The sequence below is a fragment of the Macrotis lagotis genome, chromosome 8 (assembly GCF_037893015.1).
Source record: "Macrotis lagotis isolate mMagLag1 chromosome 8, bilby.v1.9.chrom.fasta, whole genome shotgun sequence".
Lineage (NCBI taxonomy): Eukaryota > Metazoa > Chordata > Mammalia > Peramelemorphia > Peramelidae > Macrotis > Macrotis lagotis.
The window spans coordinates 41,019,639-41,038,154 of NC_133665.1; positions in this window are offsets into that span (position 1 = coordinate 41,019,639).

Sequence of the window (18,516 nt, forward strand, 5' to 3'; positions counted from 1 at the left end):
CACCCCAGAGACAGAGCTGATGGTATCTGAACTGAAGTACATTTTTTCTCTTTCTTTCACTTTGTTTTTTCTTGATGTTTTTCTATTTGTTTTGTGGGGGGAGGGGGGATTATGCTCACTCTTATAACAAGACTATTTTAATAATGTGTAAATAAATTTTAAAAATGTAAAATAAAAAATAAAATGTCAGGAAATTAAAAAAAAGAAAATAAATTAGAAAAGATAGCAAGATCATAGATTTGGAGTTAGAAGCAGTTTCTCTACAGACTAGGTACAAACAGATGCTCCACATATTTGTATATTTTGAATGGTTCATCTTCAGAGTGGCATATTGGAAAGATAACTGGATTTGGTATCGGGGACATCAGTTAGAATCCTGTCTCTGTCATAGGCTAATTGTGAAGCCTCAAATCATCCCCATACCCTCTCAACTTTAATGCTGACCATCTCTAGTGCTCTTCTCATCAAGTACTTGCTAGGGAAAGGATGTACCAGGGCAGGAGGAATGGTGTAGGAGGGCCTCCCTCTGAGTAAACAACTATAAGACTTCTCTGTGCTTTAGTGTTCATTAATAGCCTTTATTTGGGGCCTTGGAGACCTGCTATCTGTTGGAGTCAATCAATATTTTATGCCTTTCACAGACTGAGAGTTCTACCTGTTCAACAAATTGATATTCCCCGGGGAAGTATCCCATTTCAAAGTCCATGCTACAAGTGTGATGATTTCATGAATGTTTTATATAATAACAACCATCATATCATTTCTATTAATAATAAATCATTTCATCACATCTTCAGAGACAAACTCCAGAATGTGTAGGTTGCACATTATACCTCTCTGAGACTGACTGACTACTAGGTTCTCTAGCAATGCTGGCTTCTGACTATCGGCCCAGATTTCCTTCCAGTTCCAACTGCTGCCTTCCAAGATTTTTTACCCTTTTTAAGTAGGTCTGCCAAATGTCTGATTCTTGATCTGGCCCAAACTGCCATTCAAGGAATCCCAACACATACTGACTCAAAATTGCTTTTGACAAGACATTCTTAAACTTTTCTGCAACCCCCCCCCACTTTGCTTATGCCCCCTTCTCATTTTTGAATGCAAAAGAGAAAATACATGGTATTACAAAGTGAGTCAATTATATTGAAATAGTTACTCAAATAGTTTTAAAAAGCAAGCTCCTGGACCCTCAGAATGCCTGCTTTAAGTCTTAACTAGGGCACCTATAGTTCTATTTATATTTATTAGGAATTGATGAGAACTGGAATGGGTTGACCCAGATAGCCATCTTGTAAAGGAAGACCATAATCTGCATGAGGAAGAAAGTGATGAAGGTAAGGATGCTCATTAAATACCTATTGTGTGCTGGTCCCTGTATTAAGCACTTTGCAAATATTACCTCATTCGATCCTCACATCCTTGTGACATGGTTGCTCTTAGAATTTCAATTTTATAGTCGAGGAAACTAAGGACTTTGCCCCCCAGCTGTCTCCATAAAGACAAGTCTTTCTTTATGTCTCACTCCCTGACTGTGACCAGAATCTTATTCTGATGACTCTGGTTATAATTACAGAGTACAACATCACTTGAAAGAGAGAGAACTAGGAAAGAACTGGCTTCAAAATTGACCTCTGTCAAATTCTATCACCATGGGCAAGTGATTTCTATTTTCTGTACCATCAACTGTAAAATGAAGTTAAAACTATCTGTGGTATTCCTATGTCAGAGACTTGTTAAGACAGTTAAGAATGTAAGTGTTTTGTAAAATATAAAGTACTATATAGATACCAGTTATTATTATTATTATTATTATTATTATTAATTATTATAGCTAACATTTATCTAACACCTACTATGAGCCAGGGACTGTGATAAGTATTTTATAAATCTCATTTTCATTTTATCCCCACCAGAACCCTAGAAGGTGTCATTATATTTCCATTTTATAGATGAGGAAACTGAAGCAATTAGAGGACAAGTGACTTGCCCAGTTAATATGTTTCTGAGGTTGGATTTGAACTCAGGTCTAGGGGCCCATTACCATTCTTATTATGGTTACATCTCTTATCCCTTATAGCTTCACTCCAAAACAGGCAAGAATATCCAAGAGTCGGGCAGGCATTCCCTACTCCAAGTTCACAGGGGTATGGCCTCTCTTAATCTACCACAAAGGTGTAAAACACAGCAGGCAATACTTCCAAGGGCTGCCCAAAAACAGATGAAAATATTTAATATTTTAATTTATCATTTAACAAAACAGATAAGATTTAATAGAACACAGGTAATGTTTATATGTGGTTTTTCTAAGTCAATTTATATCCACAAGGATTCAAATGGACAGTTTAATGCCCACACCTACATAGTTTTACCAGCCCCACCTATCCTCTATGAAAACAAAATACAAAGCATAGCATCTCTCAAGGTTTTCAGTGGCATCATTATAAATAGCAGTAGGTGAATATTCTGGTCTTTTGGGATATAGCCCCCTATGTCTCCAAGTATAACTCCTACTGTTTCACCTGTGGTTGTTGACCACCATCTAGGAAAGGGGGCTGGTCCTAGTTGGATCCCTGGAAGAATTCCAGGGGAATTTCTCTCTCCAATTCATGCTAATAGTTGACTGAGTCCTAGAGGCTCCTGTTGCTACCATGATCAGGGAGGTGGAACAATTGATCCATAGGGTGGTAAGGAAACCTCTGTTCCCAGTATCCCTGGTGAGAGTTCCATTCTGACAGCGTCTACAATCAATCCATCTAAAAAAGGAAGAATAAAAAACTTTGTAGGTGATTGGTGTTGGACTCCTAACTTGTTACACAAGAGTGGATGAAAGGAGATATCACTAAAAGAGACTTCTCTATAAGAAAACAGTTCAGCTCTTATTACTCCAGTGACTTTCCCTTTGCATTGGTTTTTTTTTTTTTTGTTCCCCTTTTATTTGCCTATTAGAAAAAAATCTTGAATATTGATTGGGTTTTAAGCTACATGAAATTTTAAGCAAAGGTTGTACCAAAGAGTTTGGAAGGGAGTGATGATTTTGAGTCACAATACCAATAATGGCTGTGACCTCTGGAACCCTTCTCTATTTCCATAGGTGTGTTTAGATCAGAAGGCAGAAGGCCTCTTCAGGTAGTGGTCATGTTACCATTAGAGGGTCTAAGGAACAGTATCCTTGATATTCAGACTACTGAAAAGGCATGCTAACCAGTGGGTCACATACTGCTTGACCAGAGCTCCCTGTTAGTTCATAGAATGAGAGTAAGAATGTCTAGGTTCCACCTGAGCAGGAATCTCCTCAACGTTGTTGTCATTCAGTTTTTTCAGGGATGTTTGACTCTTTATGGTTTTCTTTTTTAAAATTTATTTTTAGGCAATGGGAGTAAGTGACTTGCCCAAGGTCACACAGCTAGGCAATTATTAAGTGTCTGAGGTTAAATTTGAACTCAGGTCCTCCTGACTCCAGGATCAGTGCTCTGTCCATGGCACTAGGGGATAAGAACACCTGGTTGTTCCACTCTATGATTTTCTTGTCAAAGATTCTGGAATGGTGTGCCTTCTTCTCCAGCACATTTTACAGATGAGGAAACTGAGACAAATAGGATGAAGTGACTGACCCAAGGTCACACAGTCTCTATCTGAGGCTAGATTTTAACTCAGGCCAGCCTGAGTTCACTGTCACCTCACTACCTCTAAAACCCTGTATTGTATCTTTGATTAAAGGTTGCACCATCTTTTGATCACTTCCAGTATTAGAAAATCTATTTCTTTCTCTGCTGAGTCTTTGAGTGGGTCTCAAGAGAGGCCACAGAAGATGGAGACAAGAAGGGATCGAGTCTTAGGAGCTCTGATAAAATTCATCAGCTAAGGACTCTAACTAAACTTTTGAGAAACAGAACCCACAAAGGGACCTAGTGAGGCAGTTCTCCTACTCAAGATAACCTGGAAAAGAGCAGAAAGGCTCTGCTCCTTGGGATCGGAGAGGCAGCCTGCCAGAGGGGTGGCCCACCAGAGCCAAAGAACTTCAGCCTCCCGGAGGCAGCCCCAGGGCACTGGGAGTCTCAGCTCACAGCAGCAGGGGAGTCTTCTGAGCTGCACCCCGGGGAGCACCGGGCACAAAGTGGGGGAACAGTGGGGGACCTCTGCCAGAGCGAGCACGAGGAGCCTAGCCCCAGGGCACACAGGGAGCAGCTTGGTCTTTCCACAGCCCAGAGCTGGAAACAGAAGCAGGTGGAGCCCCCCAGGGCATGAGCCCATTGAGCTGAGGGAGGGGAGTGAAGAGAGACTGTGAGCTCAGTCCTCTGCCCCTGGAACAGGACTCTGGGGCTCTGACCACATTCAGATCCTGATCGCAGTCTAGGCCCCCCCATAGAACAGCAGCCCCCCCCCCCACCTCAGCCCCATGGCAGAGGTGGGTGCTTATGGTCATTCACAGACCAGGAGGGAGGACAGAGCCTCACACACTGAGACCCTTGTGGGAGTGTCCCAAAAGCTCAGGAAGCACCCCCAAAAAACAGGCTTAGGCTGGGAAAATGAACAAAGAAACAAGAGGAAGACCATTGAGAAATATTTTGCAAATGAGCCCAAGAAGGATCAAAATACTCAGTCTGAAGATGAGGAAGCACAAGCTCCTGCATCTAAAGACTCCAAGAAAAACAGAAATTGGGCTCAGGCTATGACAGAGCTCAAAAAAGACTTTGAAAATCAAATGAGGGAGTTGGAAGAAAAACTGGGGAAAGAAAGGAGAGAGATGCAGGAAAAACCTGAAAATGAAGTCAGCAGCTTAGTCAAGGAAATCCAAAAAAATGCTGAAGAAAATAGCATGCTAAAAACCAGCTTAGGTCAAATGGATAAAACACTTCACAAAGTTATTGAGGAGAAGAATGCTTTAAAAAGCAAAATTTGTCAGATGGAAAAAGAGATAAGCAAACTATCTGAGGAGAACAAATCCTTCAGACAAAGAATAGAATTCAGGGAGATTGATGAATTTACCAGAAATCAGGAATCAATACTTCAAAACCAAAAAAATGAAAAATTAGAAGAAAATGGGAAATATCTCATTGAAAAAACAACTGATATGGAAAACAGACTTAGGAAAGATAATTTAAAAATTATTGGAATACCTGAAAGTCATGATCAGGAAAAAGAGCCTTGACATCATTTTCAAAGAATTACTACAGAAAAATTGCCCTGATATTCTAGAAGCAGAGGGCAAAATAGAAATGGAGAGAATCCACCGATCCCCCAGAGAAAGAGATCCCAAAAAACCAACCCCCAGGAATATTATAGCCAAGTTCCAGAACTCCCAAGTCAAAGAGAAACTATTACAAGAAGCCAGAAGAACACAGTTCAAATATCATGGAGCTGCAGTCAGGATCACACAGGACTTAGCAGCAACTACATTGGAAGCTCGTAGGGCTTGGAATACAATATACTGGAAGGCAAAAGAGCTTAGAATGCAGCCAAGAATGAACTACCCAGCAAGGCTGAATGTCCTCTTCCAGGGAAAAAGATGGACTTTCAATGAACCAAAGGAATTTCAAATGTTCCTTTTGGAATGGCCAGAGCTGAACAGAAGGTTTGATCTTCAGATACAGGACTCAGGTGAAGCATGGAGATTGGAGGAGATGGGGGAAATATGAGGGACTTAATGAGGATGAACTGCATGTATTCCTGCATAGAAAAATGACACTGATAATACTCATATGAACCTTCTCAGTTAATAGAGCAGGTAGAGAGATTTTATAGTTGAAGCACAGGAGAAAGCTGAATTCGAAGATAAAATATGGTGTAAAAATGGAGCCAATAGAAAAAAAGGGAAATGGAATGGGAGAAAGAAAAAGGAGAGGAGGAATAGTCCAAGATATTTCACATAAGATGTTTTTTATTACAATGAGCTATTGCAATGATATGGAAGTGGGGAGGCAAGGGGGAATGAGGGAACCTTTGCTCTCATCAGAGATGGCTAGGAGAGGAAACAGCACATATACTCAATGGGGTATAGACAACTGGCATAAGGAGAGGGGGGGACAGGGGGAAGGGGGTGGATGTGAGTGATGGAGGAGAGGATGGACCATGGGGGGAGAGTGGTCAGATATAACACATTTTCTTTCTTACTTCTTGCAAGGGGATGGGATTGGAAGGCCTGCCCGGGACCACAGGGCCAGGTGGATTCTGGGCCTAAGGGGTGTTATGGGGGCTCAGGGCTTCTTGGCCCCAGGACCAGGGATCTGTCTGCTGTGCCACTCAGCTACCCTACAGCAGAGTCAGAGTGAGAGGAGAGACAGAATAGAGTACATGGTAGTGGAGAAATAAGAAAGGAGGGAGTTGCGATCAGCAATGGCAATAGTGGAAAAATATGGAAGTAACTTTTGTGATGGACTTATCATAAAGAATGAGATCCACCTATGAGAGAGTTGTTGGTGTTGGAACAAAGACACGCACATTTTTTGTTATTATTATTTGGGGGACGGTACAGGGCAAGTGGGGCTGGATGGCCTGCCTGGGGCCACATGGCGGGGTGATCTTTGGGTGTCTGGGGCTGGATTTGGATCCAGGTGCTCCTGGCTCAAGGGCCAATGCTCTGTCTGCCACCCAGCCACCCCTACTATTATTACTATTTTATTTTATTTTGGGTCTTTTTTTTCTTTCTTTTTTTTTGGTTTTTGCAGGGCAGTGGGGATCGGGTGGCTTGCATGTCACATGGCTGGGTGATTGCTGGGTTTATGAGGCTGGATATGGACTCGGGTGCTTGTGGCTCCAGGGCTGGTGCTTCATCCATTGTGCCACCTGGCCATACCTACAATTATTACTATTATTTTTTTTATTTTAATTTTTTTCTCTCCCCTTTACTTTTTTCGCCCAAGCAAGTCTATCTATATTCATGGGGGAGGCGGGGTATTTTGTTTACTTGTAAACAAGAATATTTTATTAATGTAAAAAAACATTTGTACAAAATGAGAATAAAAAATAAATTTAAAAAAATAAGGTTATATTAAGGGAAGGATTAAGCAGACAAACTGTAAATTACAAAGTACAAAAATATTTATAGCTCTTTTTGCAGTGGAAAAGAATTGGAAACTGAGTGGTGCCCATCAATTGGGAACTGATTGAACAAGTTATGGCATAAATGTGCTATAAGGAAATCTGGGAAGACATATGAACTAATGCAGAATTAAGTGGTAACGAAAGAACAAGCTTATATAAAGATAACATCACATAACCTTAATGGACTTGCTCATTCCATCAGTACAACAATCAGGCACAATTTTGGGATTTCTGCGATGGAGAATACCATCTGTATCAGTGAAAGAATTGTGGAGTTTGAACAAAGACCAAAGACTATTACCATTAATTAAAAAAAAACCAACTTTTATCTTATTTAATTTTGCTATCTCTTATACTTTATTTTTCTTCCTTAAGGATATAATTTCTCTCTCATCACATTCAATTTAGATCAATGTATACCATGGAAACAATGTAAAGCCTAACAGACTGTCTTCTGAGAGGGGTGGGCAAGATTAGGGGAAAAATTGTAAAATTCAAAATACATAAAATTTTTCTAAAAAAAGAGGCCACATCAAGCAAAAATTCATATATTTCCTCTTTTACCTTAACCTGCTTCTGAATCTTTTGAGTCTTAGAAGCCTGCACTTAGCTCCTTTGAATAATAGAAATAGAGCCTAACGTTGTACCCAGAAATATTAAAGTTAACTTTTGTCCTTCCTGAGACCTTAAAAATTTCCAATAGTTCTTAATCCCAGAGAACTTCTTTTTCTTTCTGCTGTAGGAACAAACCCCAGTAAACCCAAACTCTAGAACCATTTCACTGGGCCAACCTTTCTATCAAGGTTTAGGTTCAGTTTTATTTAACACATTTTATTTTAACTGATATCTTTTGTTTTTACAATGCCTTTTTTTCTAAATCCTTCTAAATTCTAAATCCTTTCCCCCTTCTGCTACTCAGAGAGCTAACCCATATAACAAAGAATTAAAAAGAAAGATGAAAAAACAGCTGGATTCATTAAAACTGTCCTATCAGAGCTGACAATCATATGCAATGTTTAATGAGCATAGTTCCTCATCTCTGAAAAGAAGAAAGTAAGACACATTTTCTCATCTCTTCTTCAGGGTTAGGGTTGGTTGCACAGTTTTTTGGTTGATGTTCTTTCCATTGACATTGTTGTATACATGGTTTTCAAGTCTTTCTATTCATCACTTCTTTTAGTGCATTTTGGCATCACAATTTGTTTAGCCATTCACAAAGCTAGAGTTGTCTACTTTGTTTCCAGTTATTTTCTACTGCAAACTCATTTATAGGTAACCTCAGGCTCACAGCCCCTTAAAATGGACTTCTCCTTATTGTGGAGATCAATGCCCCATGCCTATATGAACAGATATCTCTAGGTCAAATCTTCAAGTGTGACAAGTCCCTCTAAGTTCTCTTCAAGCTTTCAATTCCTTTGGGCCTTGCAGTCACTTTGGGGATTTCTGATTGTTTTGAGAGGGAAGATGCTTCAAGTTGCTTATGGAAAGAAGTCAACATGAGAGGAGTAGACCGTCTCCTTCATGTCCCTGTCTCCAGCTTGCTATACCAGACTTTGGGGAACTTCCTCTTGGTGAAATCTAGGACTGGCAGTTGAACTGAATTATCTCACTCCCTATTAGAGAGCTCCTTCACTCTGAAATTGTCTACTATATATATTCTCCTGTGTTTACTTTCTTTGGTTTGTTTTGTTTTCTATTTGGATAAATGAATTTTCTGCATGAAAACAGTGTTTTTGGGAAAGGAGTAAAATCCTAGATATAAAGCTTAGGGTTTTGTTCCCTTCTAACAATGAAAAATGATCAGAAGTTAGATTGAACCTGATCATATTTGCTAGACTAATGATATTTAATGGAGCAGGCCTGATATTCCCTCTATGTATAAAGAGAACAGAATGGTCAACCTTCTGGCCCTAACCTCCTGCTTCCCTTCTTGGCAGGAATTAAAGTCTCCCATGGAAAAGTGTATGGAAAGGAGAAGAGGCAAGAGATGTTTATTCTGCTTCTCTTTGGGAGACATGGTGACATTCTACAGGTAGGGGGACATCCCTTGCCACAAGTGGAATCTTCTTACATATAAAAAATAAGTTAGAATGAGGCTTCAGAGTAAAAAAGATTTGGGTTCACACTTCTAACATTTATTGCCTCTGTGACTCTAGGCAAGGACCCTTTTTTTTTTTAAGACTGAGTTTCCCTATTTCCTAGGCTAGATGTTTAGAGGCTACTCATAGCCCCATCCCACTGATGATCTGCATAAAAACATTAATAAAATAGTCCCTGCCCTCAAGAAGAGGTTAATGAATTTCTTAAAATAAGAACCCATAGTAAAACTGGGTTTTGAGGATAGGTCTTCTGATTCCATAGCCACTGTTCTTTCCCCCCTGCACCAAGAGACAATTCCAAAAGTGCATTATGGATATATACAAAAATAACTTGAGACTCTGTCCTTGTCACATAAAATGAAGATTAAAGTAGGAAGCAGTTTGATCCAAAAGAAAAAAAAAAACATTGGTCCCAAGACTTGGGTTCTTATTCTGTTGTCATTACTTATTATCTGTTAGACCTTGGACAATTCAGTTAATGTCCCTATGTCTCAGCTTTTCCATCTATGAAGTGAAGAGGAGGAGGAGGGGAAAAGGCCTCTGAAAGACCTTCCAGCTCTAGAAATCTGATGCTATAACTAGATGACTTGTAAATTCTTTTCTAGCTCCAAACCTTGATCCTATGATATGATATGATCCAAGAATTATTATTTTAAAACAATCCTTTAAGCTAGGGTGATTGAATTTGTTTGACTTTGATTCACAGTTCCTATATAGATTAAATGTCATTCATTCTTGGTCTCAATTTTTGGGGCAGGACTAGTAAAAACTGGTAGCAAAATCAGTTTAGTTTTTAATTAAATCTTAGTTGACATAAAAAGAGAGGTGCTTTTGATCCCGATCCTCACCATCAAAAAATAAAATAAAAGCATGGTCTTTTCTCTATTGGTAGAGTGAGACAAAAGTCAAGGTAAGGTTTTTCCCAGTTTCTATTAATCTTATTAGACTTTTCCTTGTTAATTTTTTAATGCATCAATCAATTAAACAAGGTAGCATATTACTTGATTATTTCACACTACCACCTCTTTCCAAGGAGCCTCTAGGTCCCTTGTATGTTTAGGTAGATTGTTGTGACTTTGTGGAGTATGTTTTTGAGATTCTGATGGATGTGCCATTTTAATGTTTCTCATAATGTTGACTGACAGCTGATCAAAGATATAAATCTCTTCAAATTCAAAAAAAATTTGGTAAGTACCTAATAAGTACAAAGTCTTTGATAAAGCCCTTTCTCATTTTAGTAACATCTTTTACCAAAGTAACTTTTTTTCCTAGACTTTTCCCTGATTTGAAAGGAAATTATTCAAACAGCTTTTAAACAATTCATCCTTCAGAGGGTTTAATTGGAGAATCTAAACCTGTAGAGAATCTAACTGAACTAAGGATCTCAAGCATCCAAGATTATCTATGTGTCACCCCATGACCCATTTCCTTCACACCACCTTTTAATTTTTGTTGCAATTATGGTGTATATGGATAATACCTATTAGCATATTTATGGTCATTGCTTCATATTTATTGTCTGCACAACTCATTAATCTTCATCTAGTGTGTGTGGCTGACAGCTCAATCTATTTTGCAATCTCTGGGTAGCAGCCACATCCCAAAAAGCCTTTGTTTTCCTGTAAATAAACTGTGTTTAGGACCAGAGGACAATGGTGCATCATACTGTGATTGACACAAGCCATGGCTACTAATCAAAAGTGGATTTTATTACCAGCTGAGTCAAGTGCATTATGGGGCCATTGTTCTAATGCTATCAGGGCAAGAGCATACATAGGCAGTCACCTTCTCAAGATGGGTTGATTGTTCTCCAAGATTAGACAGAGTTGCCTTATTATCCAACCCAGACAACAAGGCATCTCACCCAAACAGACGCTTTTGCAGGAGCTGCCTGTACATTGACTCTATTTGAATTGCTAATTTATAATCTGTCCGGCACAGATGTGCAATGAATATTTGGATGTTGTTTTGCATGTCAGTGGAAGAGGCTGAATGATGAGGTGATGATTATTCAGTGATGGCTATTGGACAATCGCCAGTGATTGAGCTTGAGCATTTTCCCTGACAGTAATCAGATCAGCTCCCAAGGCTGATTTTCTTTAATTCTGCGACAGTTTATGTTAAAAGATAATACATTCCCCTCCCTAGTTAACTGAACTGGCAGAAAGTTGCCTTCCATTTTATTGCAATTAAAAAAAAACTTTCTCAGAGTTTAGACAGGAAGAAAAATTCCAAGCAATTGAGATGACCTGGCTGCCTGTACCATTTAGGATAATGAAAAAAAAATTATCAGAGATAAAAAGCATCTTATTTTCATCCTCTTCCCAGGGAAGTTAGAAGGTAAAAGTTTATGGATGGGGTGTCTGATACATGATACTGGAAGATAATGGGTATCAAAATTCCAGAAGTGTCTTCCTTTAGGTGAGCCTCTTTAATCTTCCCTCCTTCCTCTCTCCCTTCTTTTTTCCTTCCTTCCTTCTTTTCATTTTGTGGTTATGATATGACACTTGGCTAAAAATGAAACAGCAATCCACTCTTAGAGGCAGAGCCAGTTATTTTACAAGAGTGTGAACTCGAATTTGTACATTACAAAACCTCCCATTTTGCTCTTGAGGGGGCAATGTAGTATAGAGATAAGGACACAGGACTGGGAGACAAAAGACCTAGTTTCAAGTCCTGTCTTTGTCACTCTTTACTAATGTGGTTTCAAGCAAATCACTTCAACTCTCTTGGCCTCAAAGGACCAATCTATGATCCTTTGGACCTCGGGATCAACTAGGACAACTCCCCCTTCCCCATACTATTTTACAGGTGAAAAACTAGTAACCCAATAGGCTCTGGGATTTACCCACTATCATACAAGTTGTAATCAACATAATAGGATTTGGAATTCAGGTCTTTTGACTCTAAAATCCATATTCTTTCCACAGTACCTTGCTACCTTATAAAAATGGTGATACTTTTGTTACCTCACAGGAGAAAGTAATTTTTCTTTTCTGAGTCTCAGTTTTTGTTGATTAGTATTGATGGGATTTCATCAATACTAAGAACTTCCAGTTCAGAAACTCCCTCTATCAATGCAGATCAGTTTTATTATTTGTAAAGTGTGAATAGAAGTGTAAGGGGAGGTAGTTGGGAAATTGTTCCCCCAGTTCCCTGCTCAGTTTATGTCATCACGGATTACAATTATAGAGGATGAGGTGTTATGGTATTGATATAAAAAAGGAAATATTTGGACCACTCACTTTTCCCCTCCTAGTTCACTCCCTAACTTAGTTGTTGCAATCAATAGATATAATTATAGATGAGAAAGTATTGATGTCAGCAAGTTATTAATACCTGATAATCCCTTTTTATCTGTTAAAATTAAAGGAAGCCTGAAGAGTAAAAGAGTAAAAAAAAAAAGTCTGTCCCTTTCAAGACATTTAAATAAGATAATCTAGAATCAATCAAGGAATTTGGCAATCCAGGTTTGGAGTATCTATAGAGTGTTATACCTTGAGGTGGGGGATGGGGGCCATGAAAGGCATATAAGCAGTTGAGCTATTCATTCAGAAGAGTCTCCAACCAGCAATCAGTTCCTGAGTTCAAAGCATAGTTGGGGGAAGAGGGTCACATTCTTCAGAGTGGGATACAGAAATGTAGTCACTGAAGGTCAGGAGCATCTGCAAGGATAATTACCCCTGGCAGGATAGAAGACAGCCGACTCTAGACTCAAGAGATAGTTCTGAGTTTAGCTGCATAGAGGACAGTAGGCTCTATAATTCTGGAACTGTGAATTGCTTCAGTCATGTGTTCCTTACACATGTACCTCATTACTATGGTTGGCAAAAGTTGTGTTCTCTCTTCCTGAATATGTTGTGGATATGAGTGGACAAGTATGCTTCAGGTTTATGCATGGTATGTTTTGGGGCCACTTTTCTTGCTATGACTTTTTAACAAATAAATTTGCTAAGAGGCAATCTTTGGGCAAGGGACGCTTGTGAGTTAATTTTAGGAAAGAGTAACTGCAGGTTATATAAAAACTATGAATCTTAACTGCTCCCTGGGCCTTTAATCTATAGGTGGGAGTGTAAGTTGGGAGAATGACCACTTTACAAGTTTGTTGTACAGAAAGGAACTTTTTTGACCTTGACTCAAATGACTCAGTGTCACCTTGCAGTGAGATCTCTTGGGGGCAGCTAAATGGCACTGTGGATAGAGCCCTAAGCCTGGAATCAAGAAGACCTAAATTTAAATCTGTCCTCAAATATTTACTATGTGACCCTACGTATGTCACTTCATTCTGTCTGCTTCAGTTTCCTCAACTATAAAATAGTACTAATAATAGCAGCTACCTCCCAGGTTGTTGTGAAGATAAAATGAGATAATGTTTGTAAAACACTTGGCTTGATACATAATTTAATAAATACTTCTCTCTCTCTCCTAGTCCCCTTCTATTGTGAATCACCTCAGGGTTCTACAGATGGCTCTATGTTCCTCAATATTTCTATCAGTGACTTGGATCCAAGCTTAGATGGTATGCAAATCAAATCTGTGATGGCTCATAATTAGGTGAGATAAGTAACATGCTAAATGACTTTATCTTAACCCAAGAAGACTTCAACATTCTAGAATGATGGATCATTACCAGCTAAGAGGAAATTCAATAAAAACAAATGTAAAATTCCAACACGGGTTAAAAGAAAGTTAACTTTACAAGTAATAGATGGTAGAGAATCGATTAGGCAACTGTTGCAGCAGAAACAATTTGGAAATGATAATGGATTAAAACTTAATATGAATCATCAGAGTTATGGGACCTCCAAAAGAGCCTCTGTGATCTTGGACTGTTCTAAGAGAGGCATTTGTAAAATGAAGGAGTTGGCAAGATGACATTTAAGATGCCCTTAAACTCAATAGCTATGATTCTGTGATTCTATGATCCTGTGGGTATGAAACAACTCTTTGCATGACTTAAGCATAAACTCTAGCAACCTCAACCCGATCTCAGAATATTCCTTCTTTGTATCAGACTTTGTCCTCTGTTCATTGAATGCAATCCCAAATCAATATTTATATGCTTTCCTGCTAATTACTTGGATCTGTGACTTAATCTCTGTTTATCCGCTCCTTGCTTTTTGGGTACTAATTTAGGATTGTCTGTGGACCTTGATAATGCCCCTGAATGGTCAGGGATTGTAACAAGGAATTCCTGGTCCAGTTCCTATGCTAGAAACTATATTTCAAAACTATGCCAGGAATTCCTGGGAGTGTTTGACTATGCCCACCAAGAGCAGGATGCAGCAGCACTAACAGCAATGTTAGGCCTGATCCTGGACTCTGTGTTATCCCTGGCATGCTTCATCACAAAGTTTGGGAATGCCTTCTCAGTATCTTGAAGGGGACAGACCAGGCAAATCCTTAACACTGACAGCCAAAAGACATTTAAAAGGTGCCAAAATTAGGGTCACCCTGCCTCACTATTGGATAATTTCAAGAGATGTGTCCACTCACTCAATGATAAATGGATTGTCAAGATACTGCTAATGAAGTGGAGGAGTCCACTTCAGAAGATGAATCTTTCAGATATATCAGTGGATAGTAACTACTAGAAGGAGAAAATAGAAGAAGCCACTCCTCTTATATAAATGGGGTCATAGGGCAATGGTACTGGGAGCAGTGAGATGTCTGTGGCAAGATGACACAGAATTAATGATTTGTTTGTTTTTTGTCCTTGTTCTTGAAGAAGACAGTGATATCAGGGAGGTTATGCTATGACAAGCACATGAATTAGATTTGAGTGAGGGGGTGCTGTGCTAGGTCACCAGTCTCACTTTCTCCTCCAGAGCCACCAGGTTCTAGTGACCAGATTTGACTGGCGACAGACCTGGCCTCCCTAGGCTTCACTTTCCTCATACATAAAATAGAACCAGATTTTCAATGTGGGTTTCATGAAAAGATTTCAGATGGTTTTTGAACTTGGATGAGAAAAAAAATTTCATTTTTATTTTCATAAGCCTCCAAATAAAATTTAGCATTTCCTTCAATTATAATTTTAAAAAAACAGCCAAAAAAAAAACCTCATTACTTTGAGAAAGGGTCTGTGGACTTTATTGGTCTTCTTAAAGGATTATGTCATGATAAAAGATGAAGATACCTTGAACTAGATGATGTCAATGTTCTATACAACTCTAATAAGCTATTCTAGATTGAACAACTAGGACCCAGAAAATAGTCCTAAAGGTCTAACCCTTAGAGGAACCTCAATTTAATGTGCCATCAGAATGTTTGGATCTAAGGAATATATTTTATAAAAGTCATTTAGTGACTCTCCATCTTACACCTCCATATGTACCTTCAATGAAAAAAAAAGTAGTTGATATCTACAGATGATACTTAGATTTGCAAATGCTTAATGTGTCCTCACACATATAAACCTTGCAGGAATAGCTATAGGAAACCTATGGATAGATTTCTTCCATCTCTCCCAGCTACCAACCAGGGAGCCACTATTGCACATATGTAAGTGCTAACTTTCAGGATTTCAAAAATATGCTTCCATTATATTCTCCCCCTAAAAAACTCCCTCAGCAGCTGAGACATTCTACCCCTGCCTGGAACATCTATCTAAAATGGCCTTCTTCTCTTGGACCATCCCTCCACCATGCTAGTCTCCTTCAATAGCAGAGTTCCTCCTGGGGCTTCATTCTGGGGAGGAATCCAGGCTGGTCAACTTTCATTCCCCTTCCAGTAGTATGAATACCATGTCCTTGTTTTGGCACCTCTCCCTGACCCTCTTCCCTTTTCAGATTCTTCCAGTGTATCTTCCCCCATTGGAATATAAACCCAGCAAGGGGAGACTGTTTTTCAATTTGTCTTTTTTATTTCTTAAGGGACCATCACCAGAGTCCTGACACATAACTGGCCATTGGACCCAGATGGCTCTGGAGGAGGAAGTGAGGCTGGTGACTTAGCAAAAGCTGGATTAATATTAGTGGATGTAGATGGTTGAAATTTCCCATTCCTAATAAGTCTTATCTCTGTTCCACCTTTTTTTATATGTTTTCAGAATATATTATTCAGTTCTTCTCACCAGTCAGTCTATAAGCTACTTTCATGGAAATGTTTTTATTCACTCTCATCCAAAGGCCACCACCATACTCTGTACCAAGCATTTTGCTAGGCATTATGGATAAATACAAAAAACGAGAAAGTCATACATCTTCCCTTCCTTTCACTTTCTATGTGGAGGGGCTGAAGTTGAGCGGGGAAACAGAAGATAACTAAGGACAAAAGAAATTCTGAATAAACTCAAGGGCAGGGGTGAAAATAATGGTGGGAGAATAAGTGGGAAAATCAGGAAAGGCCTTTAGTGAGATATTAGAGATTACAAAGTGCAGCAAAGACAAAAGTTACAGGCATGGGAAATAGAATGATTGCCCTTCATGTTTAGATGCCATAACAAACACGTGAAATGGATTTGAGTGAGGGGTGCTGTGCTAAGTTACTTAGCTTCACTTCCTCCTCCAGAGTCATCTGGGTCCAGTGACCAGACGTGAATCAGGATGACTATAAGTGGCCCTAGCTGAGGGGCAATCAGGGTTAAGTGACTTACCCAGTCAAGTGTCTGAGGCCAGATTTGAACTCCTGTCCTCCTGCCTCCAAGACCAGGGCTCTCTCTATCCACAGTTCAAAGACAAAAATGTGAGATGGATAGATGAGGGGCATCAAATAGGCCAGTCTGACTGAAGCATAGAGTGCTTGAGAGTAGTGTATAAAGAACATAGAAAGGTTGACTGGATCTGTTAAAGCTGTTAAATGACAAAAAGAGGAGTTTTGAATTTTTACCAGAGGCAATAGGGAACCACTGAAGTTTATTGAGCAGAAGAGTAACTGTGAGATCAGTGCTTTAAGAATACCAATTTGGTAGCTGTGTGAAGGACTAATTGGAGAGGGAAAGGAGAGAAAATTATTGAAGCTATTGTCTCTACTTCTCTTCCTCAATCCTCTGCAATACAGCTCCTGACCTTGTCACAACTGAAAGTTCTTTCAAAAGTTACCATTTAATCTCTAAACTGCCATATCTCTTGACCTTTCCTTGTCATCATATTTCTTGGATTTTCTGTTGCATTCAACACTGCTGATCAACTTATCCTTGGCACTCTGTTCTCTTTGGTTTTCATTCAGTCCTGACTCTTCATCATACATACCATACCCTACAACTGTGGGTGTTCCCAGAGGTTCTGTCCAGGGTCTTTTGCTTGTCTCTCCATTTTCTCTTGTGACCTGAGGTCCCATTGGTTTATTATTTCTATAACTCATATATGTATACATGTACCTACTTATTTTCCTGTTGAGCTTGATGTATTTCTACACCAAAATATTTGTGTCTGTGTTCATTCTCCTTTGTCCATTTCAAATAAGAGTTTCATTGGATACCCACTTCTCTCTCTCCTTCCTCTATTTTGTAATTTTCTTTCCACCCCTTTCTTCATCCTTTCTACATTAGGACATTCCTTTCATCCTCTTCAAACTCTAGTACCAAAGCACTCTATGCTTCAGTCAGACTGGTCTTTTTGCTGCCCCTCATCTATTTTCATTTTACAATTTTAATACATGGTAAAAATATTAATTCTGAATAAGGGATTTTATTCCTTTTCCTGTCCTACAGACATGTTCTCTAAATATTTTCAAATACATAAATTAGACTGAAATATAATATCAAAAATTTTTTTAAAGAGTTCAGAAACTTCAGAGCAAAACCCCCTACTTTAAAGGGACATCTGTTTGTTCTACCTTAGTAGCCAGTTAGTACTACATCATCATACACCAATTTCAAAATATCCAAATAAATTTCTAAGTTTCTCTGGACTTGTGTTTATTTTTCAAATATTCTTTTTTTTTAAATCAGAAATGCTTTCCCTATTCCATTGAAGATCAAGGTTTTATGTGATCCTCCTATTTCCTTGATATTTGAACTGTTTCTGTCTGGATAATTGCAGATTTTCTTTAGTATGAAAGTAATGGATTTTGATTGACATTCCTTTGACTCCTTACTCTTAGGAGGTAATCAGTGGATTCTATCTTTACTTATTTCTCTAATTCTAATCCATTTAGTCAATATTCAGTTGTCATTTCTTTGACTATTATGGTCAGGAATTTGGGGGGGGGGTGTATGGATGATAGTTTCCAGAGTTCAATGATTCTTAAATGAACTTTCCTTGATCTGTTCAGGTCATCTTTTTTTATGTTAAATATTTTGTATTTTTTTTTCTGATATTTGGATCTTGTTCTAGTATTTAGTTTTGCGAATAGAATCATTAGTCTACTCTGTTTTTCCAAGAAGCCTTTCTTGGATAAAAAGCTACTTACTTTCCTTCCAATTATTTTGTCT